The 23,587-nt window shown below is 36.0% G+C and overlaps 1 protein-coding gene across 1 annotated transcript in view; it reads right to left on the bottom strand.

The window, feature by feature from the left end:
• Nucleotides 1-23,587, bottom strand: part of PTPRK (protein tyrosine phosphatase receptor type K) — a 498,469-nt gene that overhangs the window by 321,145 nt on the left and 153,737 nt on the right. The window lies entirely within an intron of this gene.

Here is a 23,587-nt window from a genome sequence, read left to right as displayed (position 1 = left end):
GCATAAGACCTATTGAACATTAGGCCAGATAAGAATAGAAGAGATAAGCATGGAGAAGCAGGAAGTATACAGACCAAGAAGGCCTGTAGAGAAAGATACAAAGTTTTGGCTTAATCTTACATTTTATAGAAATATACCGAACAGATTGAAGCTGGGGAGGCAGAGGTTGCTGTCCTAATTTAGATGAACACGTTGGAAAATCACCATGGCTACAGTGCAGAGAATAGATGGGTAAGGAGGTAAGGAGCAGAGTGGTTAAGGAAGACCAGTTACAAAATAGTTATAGCATTCAGGTAGTGAAAAACTCTACTTAATTATGGTAGTACATGATAGAAATGATGGGAAGCAACCATTCAAAACTTATATCAGGTAAAAATCAACAAGAATTGATGCCGCATGAGACATTTAAGGCATTGTTTGGGTGTTAGAAAGCCTGAACAATGACTTAAATGTAACTCAAGACACCTCCAGTGGAGACACACTGCTGGGAAGAGGCAACACTGCTTCCTGTGCTGCCCTTGTAGATCTATGCTTCCACCCTTTGCAAAAGGAAATCCTCAGTCTGTAGTTAATAGCTTCCTAAGTCAGAGTTTATCTGGGTCTGAATGACGGAGATTTGGTCACCTGTCAGTATCCTATCTGTGAGGGTAGTTGAAAGGTGTTTGACTTTTCTCAGACCTTGAGAATTCAGAAGGAAATAAAGTAAACAAATATAGAAAAGCCTGACAAAAATAATAAATTATCTAAGAAAGAATGGGCATTAATTTTGTTGAAACATATTAGAGAAGATATCAAGTAGGCAATTGGATACATGATTCTGTATTTAATTGGAGGAAAGATTTTAACTATAAACATTTGTGAAACATTTGCGAATCATCTGCACGTATATTACACATACAAATTCCATAATGCCACTACTTTTCACTGTTTGTAAACTCTTTAACAAAATCTTACATGTTTTACAAGCATGCCAGGGTAAATTTAATGAAATTATTGCCCCGCCATGTACTTTTTGTATCCACTCTGAGACATGGACTGCCACAACCTGGTTACAAAACTTTTTATCACTAGTAGGGACAGAAATACTACAGAAGGTCGGAGAGAAATTCATTCTAAATTTCTAACTCACGTGGCTAGTTCTGATAACTAACAATGTTCTTAACATCTTGTACCAAAGTATTATTTCAATAGCGATGAACAATTTAGGTAATTTCCAAGACCCCACATGAAAATCTGTCTGTGGCTGGACAAAAGCAACTTAACCTTGCACTCAACTCATAAGTACACATAACTAATTTGTCTTGAGTATATTCATCTCTTGACTCTCACTAACCACATCTTTGAATCTGAACAACCATTTCCTGGTTTATTCTTTCAAATCCAAACCAAACTTCCTGACTATGTTATATGTTTATACTGACCAGCATTCAATTAAAAGGATGTGTTCTGAGGGGGAAGAAAAAAAACTCAAGAAGACACTAAAACAGACATGTATATTTAGAGAGAATAAAACTGAAACTAATTGATTGAATCCCCATTTTGATTATCCTCTCCACAGTAGTTAAATCGCTTCCTGGAACACAGAAAAACACATAAATATCCTTCGATACCTGAAAAATACAATAAATGAATGAGAATCTAACAAGATCATGAGGATAAATTAGGTGTGCATACAGAAATTCACACTGATGTCAACAACGAACTTCTAGAAAGGACTTCAGGCTAAGGATGTCCTTCCACTTAGAAAAGATCTCGCAAGGGGCACTAGTCATACCACAATGCCTCTGATTATTCTTCTTTTTAAAAATTTTGTAACTAAATTGGGTTCTGTCATTTGATCAGAAGTATATCCCCGATTCTTTCTTTATAGGTAGTAATGGCCTCACTATCAAGTTTCTTAGGGTAGTAATGGAAAATGAGGTCTTGCCACCTTTCTATTGCCCAGAATTATATTTGGGGTAAAATCTGCAGGTCAAAATTGCTACCATAATCTCCCTCCAAAACAAAACCAGGTAAGACGAGCAGTGGGAGAGCTGCAAGCTGTGAAGGTGCTAAGCCAAAAAAAAAAAAAGATGCAGAAGCATAAGGAACCTAAATCTTAGACAAATTCAATAGATTTGTTCAGATGACCTACTAAAAGAATAAGATTTCTCCAAAGCCTACAATGTCTTCTTCCTAAAATAAGTCATTTTATCTAAGTATAAACTCTTTCTTGGGTCTCTATCAAAGAAGTAAAAACAGCTGAATTCCATGGCCTGTCAGAGTAAAACCATATGGCTCATAACATAAACATGACAACCAGACAGGGTTTCAAGGATTTTCCTCTGTTGATGAGCATTTGTTTCAGGCATCAGTCAATTTTCTTAAGGAATCCCCTCATTCTAGCAGATCCAGTAAGTAAACATTACTACTTTTACCTTAAAAACCTCCAAATGTGCAACAAAGCGTGCTCTGTTGAATCCCTAGGAGCATTAAACCCTTTAAGAGTAAACCCCTGATTCAGTGTTTTCTCAAACATGACCGATCTTTTGAAAAGGAAAACTTGCTCACTGGCCTCAGTGTTAACTTCAACTATTCACAGACAAATTTGAGTATTATAAGAGTTTACTCATACAAATAAATGTATAAATCAATCCAATGAAATTAACATTTATTTAACATAATAAATTATGTTTGGCAGAATCAATACTACAAATGTTACATTTAATAGGGAAAGTATATACTTTTTTATATACTAGATTTTATTTCTGGGTCTGAGTTTTTCAATTTTGATCACAATGAAACATCATTTGAGTCAATGTTATTATAATCTATTTTTGTTTCATAAAAATTTTAGCCACTTATTTATGTTTTTATTGACCAATAAATTTAATAATGCATTCCAAAATACAAAAATAAGGAAACTTAAATCCACTTATTAAAAAGCACTTTCTGATTATTTACTATATTTTAATAAGGTTTTCTAAGGTAATATGTAGAAATCCAGAAGTTGCACAAATATATATGATAAAAAATAGGATGACATCAGCTAACATAAAGTCACAACTTACGTGTTTCTCACGTTCATGGCATGTATATCTGCCCCAGAATGACCGGAATTCTCCCCAGAGTCACTGGAATTCTCCCATCACTTTTCTCTATGTGAAATACTGTTAAACCTTCATTTGTGCACTAAACTGTGGTGCAATTTATACTTTAACTTAGCAAAAATGTAAATAAAGCATCAACACAAATGCAAATAATGCCTCAGCATTAGTTTTTAATCATCTGATGAGACCATCTTAATTATAAGATGTGTATGTAAATATTAATTTATACTCATAAAAATAAAAATATATAATTTTTTAACTTTCATAGAACTTAGAGAATATGCTGGTAGATCATAATTTAAGAAGCACTTCCCTAGCTCAATATACTCAGCATCAAAAGAACTTCATCATCTACAATCACAGATAACTATAGAGTAAAAAAAAAAGAGCACAAAAACTACACTGGAACAAAATTATGTCTATCCACCCTAAATTCATTTTCTTGGAAGAAACTGTATTAACTTTAATTTTTTGAAGAAAAAATATTTTTAAAAAGATACACAGAGGGGATTCAATCCCTTAAAATAAGATCTGCCACTTTATGTTCTATGCCCTCCTCTTTACCCTTAAACATAGGGACCAGAGGGGAGGGAATTTCAGGGGAGAAGGGGAAGGATTTACAGGAACAAGTATAAAGGACACACGGACAAAAACTAAGGGGGGGTGAAAATGGGAGGGAGGTGGGGAGCAGTGGGGGGAGTGGACTGGGATGAGAGTAGAAGAAAACTGTACTTGAACAATAATTAAAATAAATAAATTTAAATTTGTTTCAAAAAAGAATTCAATACAAGGAAAGGCTTTGCTTTCTCTTAACACAGTAAAGAAAAAAGTAACTAATGATGTGCTTCCTTTGGAGTTGGTGCTAGGAACCTTATATCTTAATTTGAGTCTCAAGCAAAACTAGCAATGTAGGTGTCAATGGCTATAAAATTTAGGTTTATTTGCCATGAACTGGATTTTATAATCATGCTTGCATTATTACTTATCTGGATTTTCTTTTCCTTATTTACCCTTGCATTTGGGTAACTGTCTTAGAAATAGACACTTTAAATTATTTGTGTAATGATGAAAGAAATAAGTATATAAATTAAATAAGGAATGATTAGGAAATGAAGAAAGCCTCCAATTCTTATGAAGACCAAGGTTTCTATTAAGTGCCTACACCACCATGCCAAAAGCTCTCAAAGCCAATTCTACATAATATTGTGATGAAGAAGATAGTCAACTGTGATTGCCTGCTAAGCTGTATCTAAGAAGAATTAAAACCATTTACTTTGTACTGATCTCAACATTAAAAACTGTTGTCATATATACAACATCTGTCCAGAAAAAGTCCAGCCATTGTCAATATAATGAGAGAGGTTTGTGTGACATTGATGTAAGCCAAGGAGAGTGGACTGGAATGCACATGTGTGAACAATGACTACTTCACTGTACTAGTCAGTGGGAGCAGTAGACACCATTGAGTGAGCATGTGTACTGTATGGCCACTGCATTCAAAGCGACTAAGCAGAGCAACAAAACTAACATCAAATTTTGTGTTAAACTTGAACATCCCTCCACAGAAACTATTTGGGTGGTTCCTAAGGCAGCAGCTATTGGCAACCAGTGATTGGCAGCATCATCATGACAACATGCCCACATGCTTAACATATTGTGCAGAGACTTTGGGGGAAACATCCAATCACCCAGGTGACTCAGCCCCCCTACAGCCCAGATTTGGAGCCCTACAACTTCTGGCTTTTCCCAAACGTAAAATCACCTTTGAAATGAAGAGATTTCAGACCTTCAGTGAGATTCAGGAAAATATGATGGGAAAGCTGATGGTGACTAGGAGAACTGTGTGAGATCTCAAAGTTCCTACTTTCAAGGAGACTGAGGAGCCATTGTCCTATGTACAATGTTTCTTGTGTCTTGTATCTTCTTCAATAAATGTCTCTATTTTTCATATTACATGGCTGAATACCTTCTGGATAGACCTTGTACAATAGCTTCTATCAGCCAAAAGAAAAGCTGAAATACTGCCATTTGCAACAACTTGGAGGGACCTCAAGAGTGTCATGCTAACTGAAATATGTCAGACAATAAAGGACACATATTGCATCATTTAACTCACATCTGAGATATAAAATAGAAAGCAACAAATGAACACAAAAAACAAAAAACTCACAGACACAGACAAAAAAAAGTATTGCAATTAGCAGAGGGGAAGCCGAGTAGGGAGACCGAAAAGTGTAAAGGGGATCAGATACATGGTGATTGAAGGAGACTTAACAAATAAACAAAAAATCCCCACGCATAGTTATGTCAAGAAAAAATGGCCCATTATGCCGTTACATTGTCCACATGCCACTTCATCTTCATTAAATAGCCGTGTGCTGGCTGTAGAATAGAATATTATAAAGTGTATAAAAATGTATTATGAGTTATAAATTAATTCTGACTTTTAGAACAAAAAGAAAATCCAAACTATAAACAAAATTAAAATGGTAGAGCCACAGGAAGAATATCAACTTAGAGAGGGCTTTTAAAAATCTTTTTACTTAAAAAATTTCCTTATAGCAAATTATAAAGAATAAATCATTTTATTAGAAGTCTGTTATTTTGAAAAAGTATAGGTATCAAAACTTATATAATTCATTTCATTTGTGAAAAATCAGGAATGCAATAAAGATGTCCTCTCTCTCTCTCTCTTGAACATAATTTTGGATATCCTGAACAATGTAGTAAGACAGATGATACAAAAACCTATAATTTCTTAAAATCAATAGTTTGTTATCATTAATAAAAGTAATAAATATTTTCTAACATTCCAAGTATTGAAATGAAGAAATAGAAGATGACTTGATTTATATACACATATTATTCATCAGTTAATTCTGTAGTCCCGTAAAACTTCTATAAACAAATTCCCCTAAAACAAAAATTTAGATAGAAATTCAGCTGCTAAATGCTTTATCCAAAAACATTTCATAAGTTATGTGAAGCAGAGCTGTTTGCATTTTTAGCTGCTTGAAGAAATATACAAGGGCAAAGTTCTTATTTCTCACAAGTCCAGTTGAAATAAACAGGATACCTCTTAAACTAAGAAACATCTGCAATTTTGTCTATTTTTCTAAGCGTATAGTTAAGAGAATGAACTCTGGAGTCAGATCAAACTTAGTTCAAGTCCTGGCTCTATCACATGAAAGCTAAGCGACTTTCACAACTTCTTTCCCCGTTTACTGAGTTGGAGCCTTTATCTGCAAAAGAGAGAGAATACCATGTGCCTTATGGAAGTTTGGAGAGACATATATGGAATATATTTATACCTTAAATGTTTATTGCATAAGAAAAGTTTCTGAAATTTGATTTCTTACATCAAAAAATACTTCTCCTTCTTCTTGCCCAAAGAGAAGCCCAACTCCCTCACATGGATGCCCTATTGCAACAAGTCAGTAACTGCACCCTCACCCACAGTACTAGGTAATGGTTTCTCATGTTATCCCCTCTGTTCCACTAACTCTGCTCCTTCTCTTAGAAACCTTCCCACCACCACCATTTAGCCAAAGAAATTACACTTATCTCTCAAAACTAACTCAATTTACATCAGGATCCCTATCCTGAATTTGCTAACAATTAAGCAATCTGCATTTGCCAAAATACTGCAAAACATGGTGGCTGGCATACTGCAATGTAGGGTGTGTGCAGCCAGACTCAATCAAAATTCTGAATTAAATTATGATTATTCAGTCTTTTTTTTTTCACTCTCTCCAATCACCTCTTATGTCTATGGAAGACTTGTGTTTAAGCTTCTTTCGTACAGGTAGACTAAAGGGGAGAAGTTCTGAATTAATCTAGACAGATTTGTTTATTTAATATAGGGCAGACAGTTACCTGGAAAATAGAAAAGTAGTGTCAATGTAGAAGAATGACAAATGGGGGAGAATTTAGGTCTCTAAATATAAAGGCAAGTGATTATTTTTGGAGAGATGCACAAAATTAGAGCCACCACTACACGGTGCAGAATTTTGAGGAATCATATAAAAAGGTTTTTCTTTTTCTTAGCAGCTTTTCCACTTATTGTGATATATATGGTTCACACCCACAAACACCCTGATACACACATACATATGCATGAATCAGCAGGTTCTGTGAATGCATGCTATTGTAAACACTTTGTGGTCTTGAATATATGCTTCTCCTGAGTGACACCAAACAGAATTGAGCCTTTAAGTATGGGTAAGAAGATGTTCCCATTATATACATGAAACACTTAACTCTAAATTTGGCACCAAATAGGTATTGAGTGAATGGTAGCTGCTCCGTCCTGTTGTCTATTCTTTAATTATTCCATGTATTTGCCATCTCCTCAAGAAGGCAAACCATCATGCTGATGACAATACTCCATATTAAAGCCAGGGAATCTGGCACTGTATTAAAAAGAGGTCAGGAATCATGAAGTATCAGCTAATGGAATCACTGACATTTGAGAAAATCCCAACATCTGAGAACACAAATAATTAAGTTATGATTTGAGAAGCTCAGCTTCAGAAGCAATAATTTTTTCCAATTTATTTCTCTTCCAAAACTATCTAGGATTCCTCTTCAGTACTTAAGACAGACTGGAAAGACTATATATATATATATATATATATATATATATATATATGCCATCATGTAAAGGAACTACGCATTACTTGCATTTGTATCCCTTCTTAGTAACACATTTTCTTACCACAAAGGTGCCCTGTGATACCAAGTGCTCTGAGATAATGAATCCAAATGTATAAGCTGTATTTTCATTACAATTATATATTTATCTAATCCTTTAAGTAGAATCACTCAATTTCAACTACAAAGGAAAGTGGTGGGTGTTTTTTCTTAATACCCACTGTATCTATTTTTCAAGTTACATTTTAAAAGGATGTATATCTCAGGCAATAAATGTCTTTTTTATCTACTTTCACCTTAGTGAAAAGCAAGACGAAATGCACTTTAGCATTAGTATACACCCGCTGTCTCAAAAATGTTCCAATGAATAACAATCAGAAGCAACAAAGGACAGAGAAATACAAGGGTATTATATCCCTGATGTCTCCCCGTTAGCCTCTAAGGGGTTGCAATCTCACAAAATTCTCTGGGTTTTAGGAATTTAGCCATCATTCATTTGCTACATGTTTTATAGATTAAAAATCTGAAAGACACTAAATCTAAGCAACATATATAAATAGCAAGTATTTTAAATGTTCAAGGAAGCAAAGGGAACTAGAAAGATGAAAACTGAGAAAGTCTTTTGTTTTCGCCTGAGAGTAAATAATCCCATCATTTTAAAAGTTAAAAATCTTAGCCAATTTTATGATACCTCCTATAGTAAAATGAAGCTTCAATTAATTAATTCCCTGAGTACTGCGATTTTATTAATAGCCTGCTATAAAATCCCAATTTAAAACACTTCATAAATTTTGTGAAATAGAATTGTTTTCCTTTTTGGCTGTCTGAAAAAGAAATCCAGTACAGATTCTATTTCTCTCAATAAACACATCTTAGGGAATGATAAAAACACTTACAAACTCTTAATTGTCCCCAATAATATGAATGGGATCAGACTAACACAGTTTGATACACAGTAAATGTGTGACCTTGAACATCTTATTTCCCTTTTTGAAGACACGGGTCCTTCAACTAGCAAATAAGGATAACAGCCTGCCTCATAGGATGGAATGAAGAGGACACTGGGAAGTATTGTGAAAGCAATCAGCAAGAAGCTTGGTTCATAGTGAGTCTATAACAAATGATAACCCCATGCTTGCTATTCCTGCAACAATAGGAAAGGAATGAAAAACTCTGTTAATTATATAAAACAATACTCTGACCTAAAGTGATAATACTTTGACTCTTAAGAACACTAAAAAACTGTAAATAAGTTTCCTAACAACTGACTATTACAATGTTATCTCACTAGAAAGCATAATATAAATTAATATTTTAATCTTTGATCGAAATCTTACTCATTCACCATCAAGGGTGGTGGGGCAGTAGGAGCTCTGGGAATTGGTGAGAAGACAGATCATTTAGGGCAAGGCGGCTTGTATGCTCAGTCAGAGGGAAACCTGATTTTGTCCCTTCAGGACAACGAGAACATCATCCAAGAACTGCTTACACCCGCTCCTTTCAAAATGGTACAATAAACATGTTGCCAATTCAGGAAACTGAAAGATGGACTAAATTCATTACAGAGCCATTATCTACTATTCTGAGGAATCTCTAAACTTGCAGAACTGGTCAATGTAATATGCTGAGACTATTTTTTCATTTGCTTATATGTTTTTAAGAAGAACAAAGGCAAGCCTATAGGGTGGACCTTTAAGTTTTTCAGTTTACCTGTACGGGAGTCTATATGTGAGGGGAAGAGACAGCAGGTGCATGCAAAGGTATCTCAGACATTTCTTAAGCTTAATTACCGTTGTCATCCTCATACAAAATACAGTTAACGTGCATGTATACTAACATGTAAACATTACAGATTTAGATAGGGTACTTCATTATCTGGACATACACTGTAAGAAATCTAAGTTTCCTACATTTTATGTACTTAATAACACTTCAATCTCTACACTGTAATTTAAAAGTACAACACAGACTCAAAACATAGTATCTATGAATTAGCAACACATATTAGCTGTTTTCATTTTTACTCAAAAAGCTTATTCTAAGTTCTTAAATCCTGTTTTGTCAGACAGAGGGTACCCACAGAAATTAGATAAGTCAGCAACTCAAAGATTATGACAAAAAATAATGCATGACTTTCAACACAGATAATCTATTGTAGATTTTGCAGAGATGCTTTAATAAAAAACTGTGGAAAATAGTAATATTCAAAAGTCATCATCATTACTAGTATGAAAACATGAAATAAAATGTTATTCCCAAATATGTATTTATTGACATAATTTCCAAATAAATTTTCCAATCAAATCATTATATCAAAATAATGTAATATTAACTAATACATCTATTAAATGAAGCTCCAAATTGTGAAACTGTGCCAAAAATTACTTACAATAGATGGAGTTTTAAACTCAATACCTACCACATCCAGGTCAGTGAAAAAGTATCTTCTACTTGCAAATAACATGTTAATTATATTAATATAATAAAACCTTCCCCCAAATCTTTAAATCATAAATGCATTGTAGACCTATGTTTATTGTATTTTATTCACAATGAATTATTAAAGCCATTATTAACAATACATAAAAATTACCTGTGAGAATTACAATCCAAATGCCCCCCTTGTAAGTTGAAACAGTTCAGTTTATTCTAATGAAATATATAATCTTTTTTTAAATTTCTCCAACTTCCATTATGTGAGAAGATTTACTAGAAATATAATCCTAATAGTCAAATTGAAGAGAACTACTTTTCTGTTAGTTATGAAGTATTTTTAGCTGTGTCTTTAATAAGTCATGTGTGAGAACTTCGAAGCTTTGTAACAAGTTGTTGAACTTCTAAATTGGAGGTAGAGCAAATCAAACATCCTGTTGAACGCTGATAAGGAAAATAATAACTAGTTTGGCTACTGATGAATAAAACTATTTGGAAACCAAAGGAGAGGAATGACTGTGTCCTTATTAAATAAGAAAGTAAATGAAAAGCCACCTATCTAAGAATGCTAGTAATTGCTATGGGCTTTTGCAAACAGAGATTTCTGTACCATACCTTCCCTCCTGTATACTACACAAGAAGGCAATTATAGGTTAAGGGAAAAAAATGAGCATACATGAGAAATCATGAAAAGAGGTATGAATAAGGCATGAGAAAAAATTCTCATGAGACTCCCAAAGAATTCAAGTGTGAGATCCAGAAAAATGACCCAAAATCCACCGCCAATCAAGGGCAATGAAAAGTACTATATAGCAAACCTATACTCATGTTACTCTCTGGCACACCTCCTAGGCTCATTTACCTAATCAAATGAAAGAAGAAAACAAAATGCAGAAATAAATTTGCCTATAAATACTCCCTAGTGGATTTTTTCCGAGATTTAAATCTCTTGGATAATGGTTTATAATTGAATATACAACTGCAGATGAATGAGAGATTTTATCAACAGAAAAATATAAAAATTTATTCTAGCTTTATGCTTTCATGATCTCTGCCTTCTTATATTTTTATTGCATCAAAAATAAATAAATAAACCCTGGCTGGTGTAGCTCAGTGGATTGAGCGCGAGCCTGCGAACCAAAGGATCTCACGGTTTGATTCCCAGTCAGGGCACATGCCTGGGTTGCAGGCCAGTTCCCAGCAGGGGTCGCACGAGAAGCAACCACACATTGATATTTCTCTCCCTCTCTCCTTCCCTTTCCCTCTAAAGGTAAATAAATAGAAATCTTCAAAAGAAATACCTAAAAAATAAATAGATAAAGTGTATCTTGGTTTTCACATATAAATAAATAAATAAATAAATAAATAAATAAATAGATAGACAGTGAGATGTATTGGCCATTGCGACAATTTAGATAAAGAGCTTCTGCTGTTTTACTGCCTTAGTTAACATCAAATGAGCATATATATTTAGAAGGTGATATAGCTAAGAGGGAAAGAAAGATAATACAATTTTATTCACTCGATCTAATAGCGTGCATCACAGGCTTTACTTGGAAAATACATGCAAATTTTTAATAAAAGTAAGTACTGTTAAGTGGATGTATGGGTTATATTCTGTTTTGTTTTACTTGAGTAATCATACATTTTTGTGCATGTGGAATCCAACACAGTTTGGAGTTTGGGCTAGGGTCCCGACAATGGAAACTCAGTGATGGACGCAGGAGAAAAGGCCTGGAGATAGAGTGACCATATGCACCTTCCTCTAAACCAGAACCCTGAGTGAAATGGGACACCACTACTAATGAAGCCCAGGCAGCAGGTATAAACAAGGAGAGACAGGAAAATCAAGACATGTGAGCAATCTACTCCCAGTTTCAGAACATGGAGCACAGTGTTTGTTCTGTGGCCAGTCCTGAGAGAAGACATGTACCGAGTCCATGCACATGGACCCACCCGAGCCATCCACTCGATGGGGAAAGCCGAAAGGGGAAATTTAAAACTCCAAGAAAGAGGACAGGAGCCAGAAATAATAAGCCGCATGGATAAGTTAGATGAACAAATACACTAAATTTATATAGTGAACCTATGAAGTAGCTCACAGCCAAGGTAGAAGGCAATGGTGGTACAAATTAGGGTCAGATACAAAAATGTTCTTAAACTTCAAAATTTTCAGTTTGTTGTAAAAAGTAACTCTGCAGATATCCTATGTGCCAGGGTACAGAGACAGAGGATGCAAAGGAAGCTAACTTTTTTGTTCAATTCAAAGACAAGTACACTTATCAATAGCATCAAAAAGCTCTTAGAGAAAAAAGGATGCAGGGTAAAAATGAGCATGCGAAAAGATATCAGTTAAACTAACATTGATACAAGCCAGCACTGTGTACACTTGACCAAGATTTTCTAAGAGATATGTTAGAAATGTTTTGTTTGGATTGCAGAGTGTTTTATAAACATTTGAGCAAATATGTGTAAAAGGAAACTTAAAACATTTAAACTTTAAATGGAAAAATCACTGAGTCAGCTTTTATTACCTATTGGCTTAGCACAGTGGTTTCCAGCCTTTTTCATCTCATGGTACACATAAGCTAATTACTACTAACATTCTGCAGTACACCAAAAAAGATATTTTATTATATGTATTACATATTTTGCCAATATGACCCCCCAAAAAGTATAATTTTGATTTGTCCACACCGGATGGCTATTGTTGTCATCGTTTTAGTTGACAGTCTAAGGGAAAACAGGACAGTGCCCCTGACTAAATGGTCAGAAATTGCAAGTTTTTAAAATCTTGTGGCATACCAGTTTGAAAATTGCTAGTCTAACATAGCTCTGAATTTGCAAACCACATTAATTCATTCTAAGCCAGAAAGCTAGACTTTTATTTCCAGTTTCATGTGGAACCTTTCACCTCTAACTCTCCAACCTAGAAGTTAAAAACAAAAAAGCAACCAAAAAATTGGTTTCAGCTCTGTCTACTTCTTCTGCTCTAACTTCTTCTAAGCATCTCAGCATACAAATGCATGGGAGGCTTTGCTAGGTGTTGAATCAGGTGTTGAATACCAGTGAGGTAAATCCTGAATTTAGCCAGGAGTTGAAAAGAGAGAGCATCATGTCTGTGGTTGAAAGATGACTCATTCAATTTTGGAGTTGTACTGTCTACCACAACCCACTAGTTCAAGCTCAAGGGCCTCAAGAGTAAGGGATTTAATCAAGAAATAGGAATTTAAGCACTTCAAGGAAAGAAAAAATGGCATCACTTTGTCAAAACACACACACACACACACACACACACACACACACACACACGGTCCAGAACAAATAATGCCCCTTTTTTATTACAAAAGAATGAGCACGTAATTCTGTAATATAACACTCAAACACACCCAATGACGTGTTAGGTGAAATGTTCAAATTAAAACAATAAATTATTACACCCATATTATTATCATATCAACCACACTCAAGCAGGCCTTAACTTCTTACAGATTGTGTGTGTGTCTGTGTGTGCGTATATATATATATACTTGTCTACACACAGCATGTTCAGACAAGTAGGATAGAAAGAAAGCATCACTATAATTTCTTAAACGCCTGAAAGAACATTTGGTAGATAACTGTAATGAACATGGGAACTTAACTTCAAAAATAAAATACATCTCTGAGGATAGATCACCAGTTTCTCACATAATTTTCACAAGTCAAATTGATTAAAGGAAAGTTCCTGATAGTTCATTTTCTCTCCTAGTTCCTACTTTAAAAAAAATGTACTCCAGAGTTTAAATCCCCCTTCTCTAAATTAGAATTTACCAAACTGAACTCCTAAAGCCCTAAGGGTAAAAGGACTTTCAAACATTTTGTTCACTGAGAATTTTTGTAAAAATAAAATCATGCAGTAAAAGTTACACAAAACAGGTAAAATCTAAAATGCCGTTGTTAAAACGGTAAGGGGTCTCCTTGCAATGCGCTCTAGACTACAAGGGACACCTGTAGGCCATGTCTGGGGAGATGGAATTCAGACCTGGTTGTATGTAGGCAGGGGAAAGTAAGGTGGTGCTTTGATCCACCCCAATTTAAAGCAGATAAAGTGCTTCTCAGATAAGATCAAATTCAAGGAGTTCATCATCACCAAGCCCTTATTATATGAAATGTTAAAGGGACTTACCTAAGAAAAAGAAGATAAAAAAGATGAACAGTGAAAGGACAGCAAAGTCACAGTAACAACCACACCTAAAACAAAAGCAAACTAAGAGGACAGCTAGATCAGGAGTGGAACCATAGAAATGAAGATCACATGGAGGGTTAGCAACAGGGGAGTGGGAGGAAGAGAAGGGGGGAGAAGGTACAGAAGATAAGTAGCATAGACAGTAGATAGAAAATAGATAGGGGGAGGGTAAGAATAGCAGGGGAAATACAGAATCTAAAGAATTTGAGACACGTGTTCATGAACTAAAGGGGGAAATGGTGGGGGAGGGGTATGCAGGATGGAGGGGAATGGAGGGGGGGAATAGAACAAATGTAATGGCATAATCAATAAAAAAGTTAAAAAAAAATAAAGCAGAGTAGCTCAACTTCGATCTGCTTTACATTTTGGTATTAATGTCATGGGTTACTACATAGTCATTTGAAACATCCTGCTAATAAAAAATAATCTAGTCAAACACCAAAACAAACACTAACACAAAAACCTATTTTAATGTAAAACAGTTCTATAAAGTATTAAATGCTCCAGTTGCATTGTCCTACAGTTCAATGCCTACACTGCAGTCAGGGGGATCTCTGGGAATGGCACATTTAACTGGGCTCTCTCTTGGCCACTGTGTAATGACCATGTGTCTTTGTTAGGTACCAGCCAGGAATGAATGGCCAGGAGGGAAATAAAGCAGGGCCACTACCCAGGGCCACCTAATGAAGAACTTAAAACAGGAGGCAAGAAACAAAAGGGAGGCATGTCACACCCACTGATTCAGCCACACTGAGCCTGGTCCAGTAAGACTGCCAGGTGTTACAGACATCACAAGCAAAACTACGACAGTGTAAGAGGAGGGGAGCTGTTGAAATTCTGTGTATAACAATTTCACTAGCTGAGGAGGAGGAGTCCCTAAAAGCTGGCTGAAGTATAAAACCCCTGAATTCCAACAGGGCACTCAGATTAGCTTGGTGCCCACTTGCAGCTTCGGGCTCAAGTGTACAGAAAAAACTTACCAAAACACTTATTAACAACTATTTCTTCTATACGTGGGGCATTCAGATTAGCTGGGTGCTTGCCTGTAGTTTCATCTCAAGAGTATTTCATAAATAAACTTGTTATCTCATTTCCACTATACATGCTGTCTCTTGCCTCAATTCTCTTGTGAGCAAGGCAAGAACCAAAGAGGGCGGAGCTCCCTAACTCCAATCTCCCCCGTAACACCTTGACATTGATCACATCTTCATGACCTTGCCTCTCCCATCTTTGCAGTTGCTCGACTGCCTTTCTTGCACTCCAACTTCCAGCCACAATGAACTTCTTTTCTTTCCTCTTATGTGCCGTGCTGTCTCGGACCCCCAAGTCTTTGCGTACGCAGTTTCCGCACCCTGGAAGATGGCCCTCTCACCTGTCTTTGCCTGAATAGCTCCTATTGCTTGTGCTCCTATTCCTCAGATTTCCACTGAGACATTATTCTCAACACTTTGTACTTCCACAGCATCATGTACATCCCTAGCAAAGCACCTCTCACCTTCCATAATGACTACAGTCCTCTCATTGGTCAGCAGTATGGGACTGTAAAAATGAACATGCAAGCTGAAGCTGTGCAAACAAACTTTTAAAATCAATGAGAAAATGTATAATTGTTCAAGGTCCTTAAAAATTTTCTGTTGAAATCCCAAAAGCCCTCTTATATTCAGTCAAAAGTTAATAGGAAAATTAAAAAGGTGTGAAACTAATAATTATTTCATACACTGAAATATAAAATATTAGAAATATTGAGAAAGCAATAGAATAAACACTTAAAAACAACACTTAAAAACAACAATAAAATGAGATTTGGGCAAAAAAATAGTTCACTGAAGACAGTTCAAAGATGGCAAACTGGCACACGAAAAAGTTATTCAATATTATTAACGATGAGATAAATGTTAATTAAAACCACAGTGAACCTTGGCTGGTGTGGTTCAGTGGAATGTGTACCGGCCTGTGAATCAAAATGTCACTGGTTCAATTCCAGTCAGGACACATGCCTGGGTTGCTGGCCAGGTCCCCAGTTGGGAGCGTGGGAGGTGCAATTGGTCAATGTAACTCTTACTCATCCATGTTTCTCTCCCTCTCTTTCTCCCTCCCTCTCCCTCTCTCTAAAAAGTAAATAAATAAAAATAAATAAATAAAGCTACAATGAGATCACCAAACAACTATCAGGATGGCTAAAATAAAATAAAAATTAGTGCTAACACCCAGTGCTGGAGAAGATGCTGAGAAAATCCACCACTCATACAACCACGGGTAAGAATGTAAAATGGCTAGGCCACTTTGTAAAACAGATGGACAAACTTTAATAAAACTAAATAAGCATTTACCATATTATACAGTAATTTTACTCTTGGGCACTTATTCAAAAAAGTTAAACTTTATGCTCACCCATGTACAGCTGTTTATAGCAGCTTTCTTCATAAAAAATATCAAAAGTCATTTGAACAGCATTTGTCTTTTTGTCTCCACAAAACTTACAGTATGAAGCTGGCATGTATTCTATGCCTCAGCAAATTTTCACATCCCTTTCTAAATCTGCATTAGCTTCCAACAATTTCCCCTTTGCATTTCTTAACTACAAGAATTCCTTTAATGTGAATACTTTGCCCATGTCACTTCCCCCTGCACAACTTTTCCTTTTTGTCAAACCATGCTCCTCAGTTACGCCGATCAGTAACTTTCTCTGGCTAGAGTCCCTTGCATAGCAGCAGGGGACTCAGGAAGGTCAACATGCCCACAGTCACCAATTTCTTCTAAAACCCCAGTTTGGTTTGATTCAAACTTTACTTCCAGTGTTATCATTTTTGTTTCTTCACTACACTTCCATCTTTGCCCACCAATCCCCTCTTTAAATTACTCTATTTTATTCAATGTCATGTAGGTTTACTGCTGGGAGACAAGGTAAACGCCAGTTGTCTGCTTCAACTGAGTGACAGATGAGCAGCCTCCACTCACCAACAGACTTTGAAAGAAGGGCCAGGACGAGTCACTGATCACGATGCACATTTGTTTCTCCTGCAGTGATCTGTGAGCTGAAGACCTCGTGGTAAAGTCTGTGCTCCAGGCAATTACTCACAGTTAACAGACCATGGTAACTGAAATTCGGGCAGTGCTGGGGGACTAGTGAACAGCAGTGCAAGTGAAGGCTGCTTGCGTTTGTCCAATGTGCCAACTGGTACATGATCCTATTTTCTCTCCTAGGGGCTCATACAATACTATACATTTGGCATTCTGACCCCAAACTCCCTTATCCTAGACTTTATTTTCTCATTATATAAATATCTAAAGAGGCTTTGATGAATGTTCCCAATAAACATGAGCTCTCGTGACTAGTATAACAAAAAAGCCTGAATACAAGCCACATACATAGTAATAACCATGTTAACACCAAACTCTAATGAAAGAACACTACACAAATTCTGCAGCCTGAAGTCCGCTTATGATTATCTAGTCTTAAAGTAAGAAACAAAAAGCCTCCAGAAATAATTTATACATGGTTTGGTGATTTTTTTTGTTTTAATTGTAGTCTTCTGTAGACAACAATTTTCGTGCTAAAATGCTGGTTTTCACCCCTTGAACACCCACTGATGTTAGGATGAGCTATCTAAAAAGTGTGTTGCAGGATGGCAAAAGAATCTTACCCCAGGATGAAAAATCTTCTAAAATCACCCACTTAATTACTATGCTCATTGATTAATTTCAGAAAGTGCTTTGATTTCTTAGAGGAGCACTGAATCCAAAAATAAGTACACTTACCTTGTTAAATATCTCATATTTAAAATGATCTGTATTATTTCATAACATTTGTTATAGATTTTTTACAAAAGTAACATATATATCCCTCATAGAAATTATGGAAAAATGCAAAAAAAAGTTAAAATTAAAAGCTTACTCATAATCATACATCCAGAGATAATGTTTACATTTAAGGTCATTTGTTTTCTGTATGTATGGAAATACTTTTCCATCCAAGAAAATTATATTCCTAGGATAGTCACTCATCCTTATAAATCATTTCTTTATAAAATATATCCCAACCTGGCTGGTGTAGCTCAGTGGATTGAGCGCAGGTCTGTGAACCAGAGTACAGCAGTTTGATTCCCAAGTCAGGGCACATGCCTGGGTTGCAGGCCAGTTCCCAGCGGGGGACACACACAAGAGGCAACCATACATTGCTTTTTCTCTCCTTCTCTCCTTCCTTCCCCCTTTAAAGATAAATAAATAAAATCTTTTAAAAAATTAAAAATAAAAAAATAATAAAACATATCCCAAATGTTGTATTTTTATTCCATTTTATTTTACTACCTAACATGGGAATCAATATAAACAGCAATAAAATTTTTTGGCATCATTAAAAAGGGCAGGGCAGGTGGTGAAGGCCGAGGGATGGGGGGAAGTTTGGTGGAAAGAGAAAAAGGTGGGGGGGGGGGGGGGGGGAGACATCTGTAATAGTGTCAACAGTAAAAAAAATTTAAGAGTAGGGCAAAATGATAAGCATTTTGTAAGTGTTAATTATTCAATTCTTATGACAGTGTGAAGGCAGTTTTATTATTCCTGCTTTATATAGAATGTGAGCCTAGAGAGTTTAAAGAAACTTGCTTAAGATCACACAGTTAATACACGGTAAAGCTCAGATTCAAGTGCAGGCCATTTTATCTAGAATGTCATTTAATCACATGCTTTTGGTTTCGGATGGTCAGCCCTTACCCATTTAAGGTCAGTCTGAATTAATTAGGTCCAAATTATAGCATGTTTTAAAATAGTGTTATTTCGCTGGCAAATATTTAATGGAAATCTAGTAACTAAACATAGCATAAAAGATGTTTTCATAATTTTAACACTTTACTGGAGTATAAGGATTATTGTTACAGACATAAAAAGCTGTTTTTTCCTTATGGTAACAGCTAACTCTGAAGTTCAAAGTTCTATTTTTTTAAATATTCACTCGAGAATATCTTTATTGATTTTGGAGACAGAAAGGCAGGGGGAGGGAGGAAGCAGGGAAGGGAGAGAGGGAAGGAGAAACTTGGATGTGAGAAAGAAACAGCAAGGAGGTGTTTTCCATATGGCGCCCCACAGGGAATCAAACCCACAACCTAGTATGTGCCCTGACCAGGAATTGAACCTGCAACCTTCTGGTATACAGGACAACACTCCAACCATCTGAGCCATTCAGCCAGGGCAACTCTGAAGTTCTTAAAGGTATATTGTCTTTGTTATGGTATAACTTTTAAACACTCTCTCTTTAGAGTTTATGGTCTGAATATTATGCTGTGAAGATGAACAAGGTTTCCTACACCTATGTGCAGAACAGTTCATTTCAGTAAGTTACACCATGTCCAAAATTGGGAGAATATAGGAGGAAGCTGCTTAACAAACCATTTTATGAAATTGTACAGAAAAGTACATTTCTATCCATGATGCTCACATTATTTTCAATGTAAAACAGCAGACTTGAAATACTTATGACTTGATACTAATTCAATCTTTTAATTTTCCTTTCCTTTCTTAGCTAGAGGAAGGAGATTTTTAACACTTTTAACAAGGCACATTCTAAACACACTGAGGGCCTGGGATTGGAGGATACCTTCCTTTACCAGTAGTACTTGTGTGTGTGTGTGTGTCATACTGTAAAATTCTAGCAACTCTAGAGCAATGAAAATGATTCAAGTAGATTTTTAAAAATATTTTCTCCAAAGTTCCCAATTTTTCTACACATAAATATTCTTCACTGAAATTTCTTAATTTGAGAATGTTGATGAATGCAGTTTTTCCCTAGTCATACTTTAAAAATCCTTCTCTGATGTTGTTAAAACTCAGCCAATTAAAAGGCAAATAGCTTTGGGAAAAGTAAATAAACCTAAAATCAGTCCACACAATGTCAAATGACTTGGTAAAATAGAGAAATGCCCAAGCCATCCTGTTCAAGACCAAACCTTCCTTCTTTCTAAGTGCAGGGTCCCCCCCCCCATCAGTTAACCCCTTTCTCTCCTTTTTAATGTTGGCCTTCTGACTCATCTAGCCTCAAATACACTCTCCTCCATCTTAACAACTAAAGTCCCTCATTTGGCCAAGGTTCCTGTCTGTCTGTCATTCTTCCTTCCTCCACCCAAGCTTTTGACGGCTTAATCAATGAATGGGGTTTCTCATGGGTACAGCAAGCCCTTTTCATGGCAATTTTGCTCTTGTCCCTTTCTAAGGGTCAAACTGGTCCCTCCAAAATCACCGTGAGTCCTTAATTAATGGATCATTTAGGTGGTTTTCATTTCTCATCTCAGGATGTATTTGTATAGCAACATGACCTGTTCACTATTCTGCCTTCTTAAAACTCTCACCCTCATGCACTTCCACACAAAACTGCTACTATTTGTCTTGCTACCTCTCTCATGACCCTCCTCAGTTTTCTTATAATGTCATTTCTCTGCTGACCCCTCAATGAAAAGTTTTCATCTGGGCTTCTTTCTTCTTTCTCCACGTTGCAACCCACAATGTTCCATGGGCAATCTTCCACCACACCTACGGTGTTAGCCATCAGTTTGTGTTGATGATGCACAAATCTGTATTTCTACTTCAGATCATGTTCCAAACCTGTATCTGAACAATGGAGGTCTGGAAATACTTTAATTTTTTCTACATCACACCGATAACCAGGAGCAGATTTGAAATTATAAGCCTTCTGAGTCTAAGCCTTTAGTCCCGTGCTTTTCATACATGGTAACTAACTCCTTTACTTCTACAAGGTGGGAAATGCTACCCTTCAAAAAAGCAGTAAGAGAAGGCTGGGCTTAAAAATCAAGAAGGTTTAAAATTTCTAGACACAGTTTAAGAATGAAATAGAGCCTGGGAGGTTTGGGAGATTTCTGCTTGCTGTATTTTCAATGACAGAATAAAGCAATGCAAGGTAGCTGCTACCATGCTATTAAATCCGAGCTTTAAGCATGGTCATTCTGTAGCTATAACTTAAAAACCATTTAATCAAGTTATGAATCAGAGTTCACATTTTAATAGTCTGTATAATATAATATATTATATTAAGCAATAGGAAAGAGGCAAAGATGAAAATCATGGACCTCTGATGAGTCTTTGGCTTTTACAAGTTGTACAGAATGACCTAGGAAATAGTCACTTCCCTTAGAGGGCAAGAAAGGCAGGGGAACAGGGCAGACATATGGACAGGAGAGTGATCTTCCAGGGCCTAGGTGGGGAGTCAGTTCCAGATATCTAGTTACATGGTGAGTGTTAAGAATTCAGCATTTCTGGCCACTTTCACAGTACACATCATTCCAAGCCTCAATATACTTATATTTATAGAATAGTTAGCTCTCTGTAGTCAAAAGAGAACATTACCCAAATAAATACAAATATTCAAACTTATATGGATAATCATACTTATTCATAGTAATAAATTAAATTATAAATATTCAAAAGAACTGTCTTTGTATTTTAAAATTATAGCAAAAAATACAATATTTCCATTTTAAGGTCTCTACTACAATTACCTTATTATTGACCATATTATGTCTTATTATACTGCAACAATTACTTATGTCTGTCTGCCTAACTTGACTGCAAACATTTTTAATCAGTGCATACATTTCAAGAAATTTAAGAGACAGCATCACATTTATGAACTGATGAAGTATTGATATATTTTAACAATAACTAGTAGTGATATTACCCATTCTTCTATATTCAATAACATATCCTTACCATCCATACATTCTTATGACATTTCTATGAAATACATGAATAATTATAAAAAATAGGTCCAAAGAGCTGTGTTAATTAAGACTTTATTTCAAACTTGCTACTTTATCTCAAAGTTAAATTCAATGTATTTTTATAATGATAATACATAAATACATCAAAACAGGTTTACTTACTCAAAAGCTAAGTGGTAGGAGCCATCAAATGATATTCTAAGTTGTAATAAAGCAGAAACCAAATTCCACTTGATCCACAATAATCACCACTCAATATAATGGTCCTCAGCCCTGAAGGAAGGGGTATATATGGGCCAGAATCTACAATCCCTCTAAGATACCATCATTGGACACTGCTAGCCGTGGTCACTCACACCTTTGTGTGCAAGGTGGCCACTGTGCTCATGGCTTCTGGGACAACTAAAGAGTTAAATGCCTGCTAACTTTTCAGAACAAACCAGCTGTGTGCAGCCAAATGAAAACACTCCAACCACAGAGAAACATTCACAGAGGGGGCTGTACATCCCTAAGTTTCGGTCACATCAGAGGATGAGAAAAAGAAAGAGGGAATCTTGAGCAGAGCTCTCAATCATTTTACAAAGACCAGGAGGTTTAGTCTACCAAAAATTCTGCTGGACAGTGGCATGATTCCATGATCCACGCTGTCCTCAGGAGCAGATTACCTGGAAGTAAACGCCTCGCTAACTCTGATGTGTTAAAGCAAATAATTATCCTGATAAACCATGCAAATAGAACTGTGGTTCAGCTGAATGACAAAAATATCCAGTGCATGATCGTAGCATATGGGTAGGCAGAAAAATACAAAACGAGATGCTTGTTTCAATTTTTAACTGTCTGCAGGCAGCCGCTGAAAAGCAGCAATGTATTTAAGTTAGGAGGAGTATCTCCTGAAGTTGTAATAGACTGTCCAGATTTGAAGGCAGGAGGAGAAGAGTGGGGACACTGATATACATACGGATAAAAGTCTTCACCTATGTGACAGTTAATGCTCACGGTTTCCATCACGTGACCAAGTTAGAAAAGATGTGCAATGTGGACAATAACCCATCCAGCCTTGTGTTCACTAAGATACAGGCTCGCCCGGAACATTGGCACTCACCTGTGACCATAGGAGTCCATGGGAGGGCAACCACACACCCCAATTGTTGCTCATTAAGTACAAGTTCTGGGTGCCACCCGCCTGATTTTTAGGCCTTTTAATAAGAACCCAGAGAAAGTCAGAAGTACAGGGTTTTTTGGTCACACTGTGAGAAAGTGGCATGATTCCTAGAACTCTGTGACTCTTCCATCTCTGGCTGCCTAAGAAAACAAATGATGCATAACTAAAGAAAGCTTTAGGGAAGTTTATCAATTAAGAAACAGTTGATTTTACAATGGTTCCCATTATCCAGTTTGATAACCACATTATATTATTTCATTTATTTTATGAATGCATTTTGTGCCTCATAAATTGCTAT

The sequence above is a fragment of the Artibeus jamaicensis genome, unplaced genomic scaffold, assembly GCF_021234435.1.
Source record: "Artibeus jamaicensis isolate MK-2021 breed Jamaican fruit bat unplaced genomic scaffold, CSHL_Jam_final contig_387, whole genome shotgun sequence".
Lineage (NCBI taxonomy): Eukaryota > Metazoa > Chordata > Mammalia > Chiroptera > Phyllostomidae > Artibeus > Artibeus jamaicensis.
This window is presented reverse-complemented; position numbering and strand designations above follow the sequence as displayed.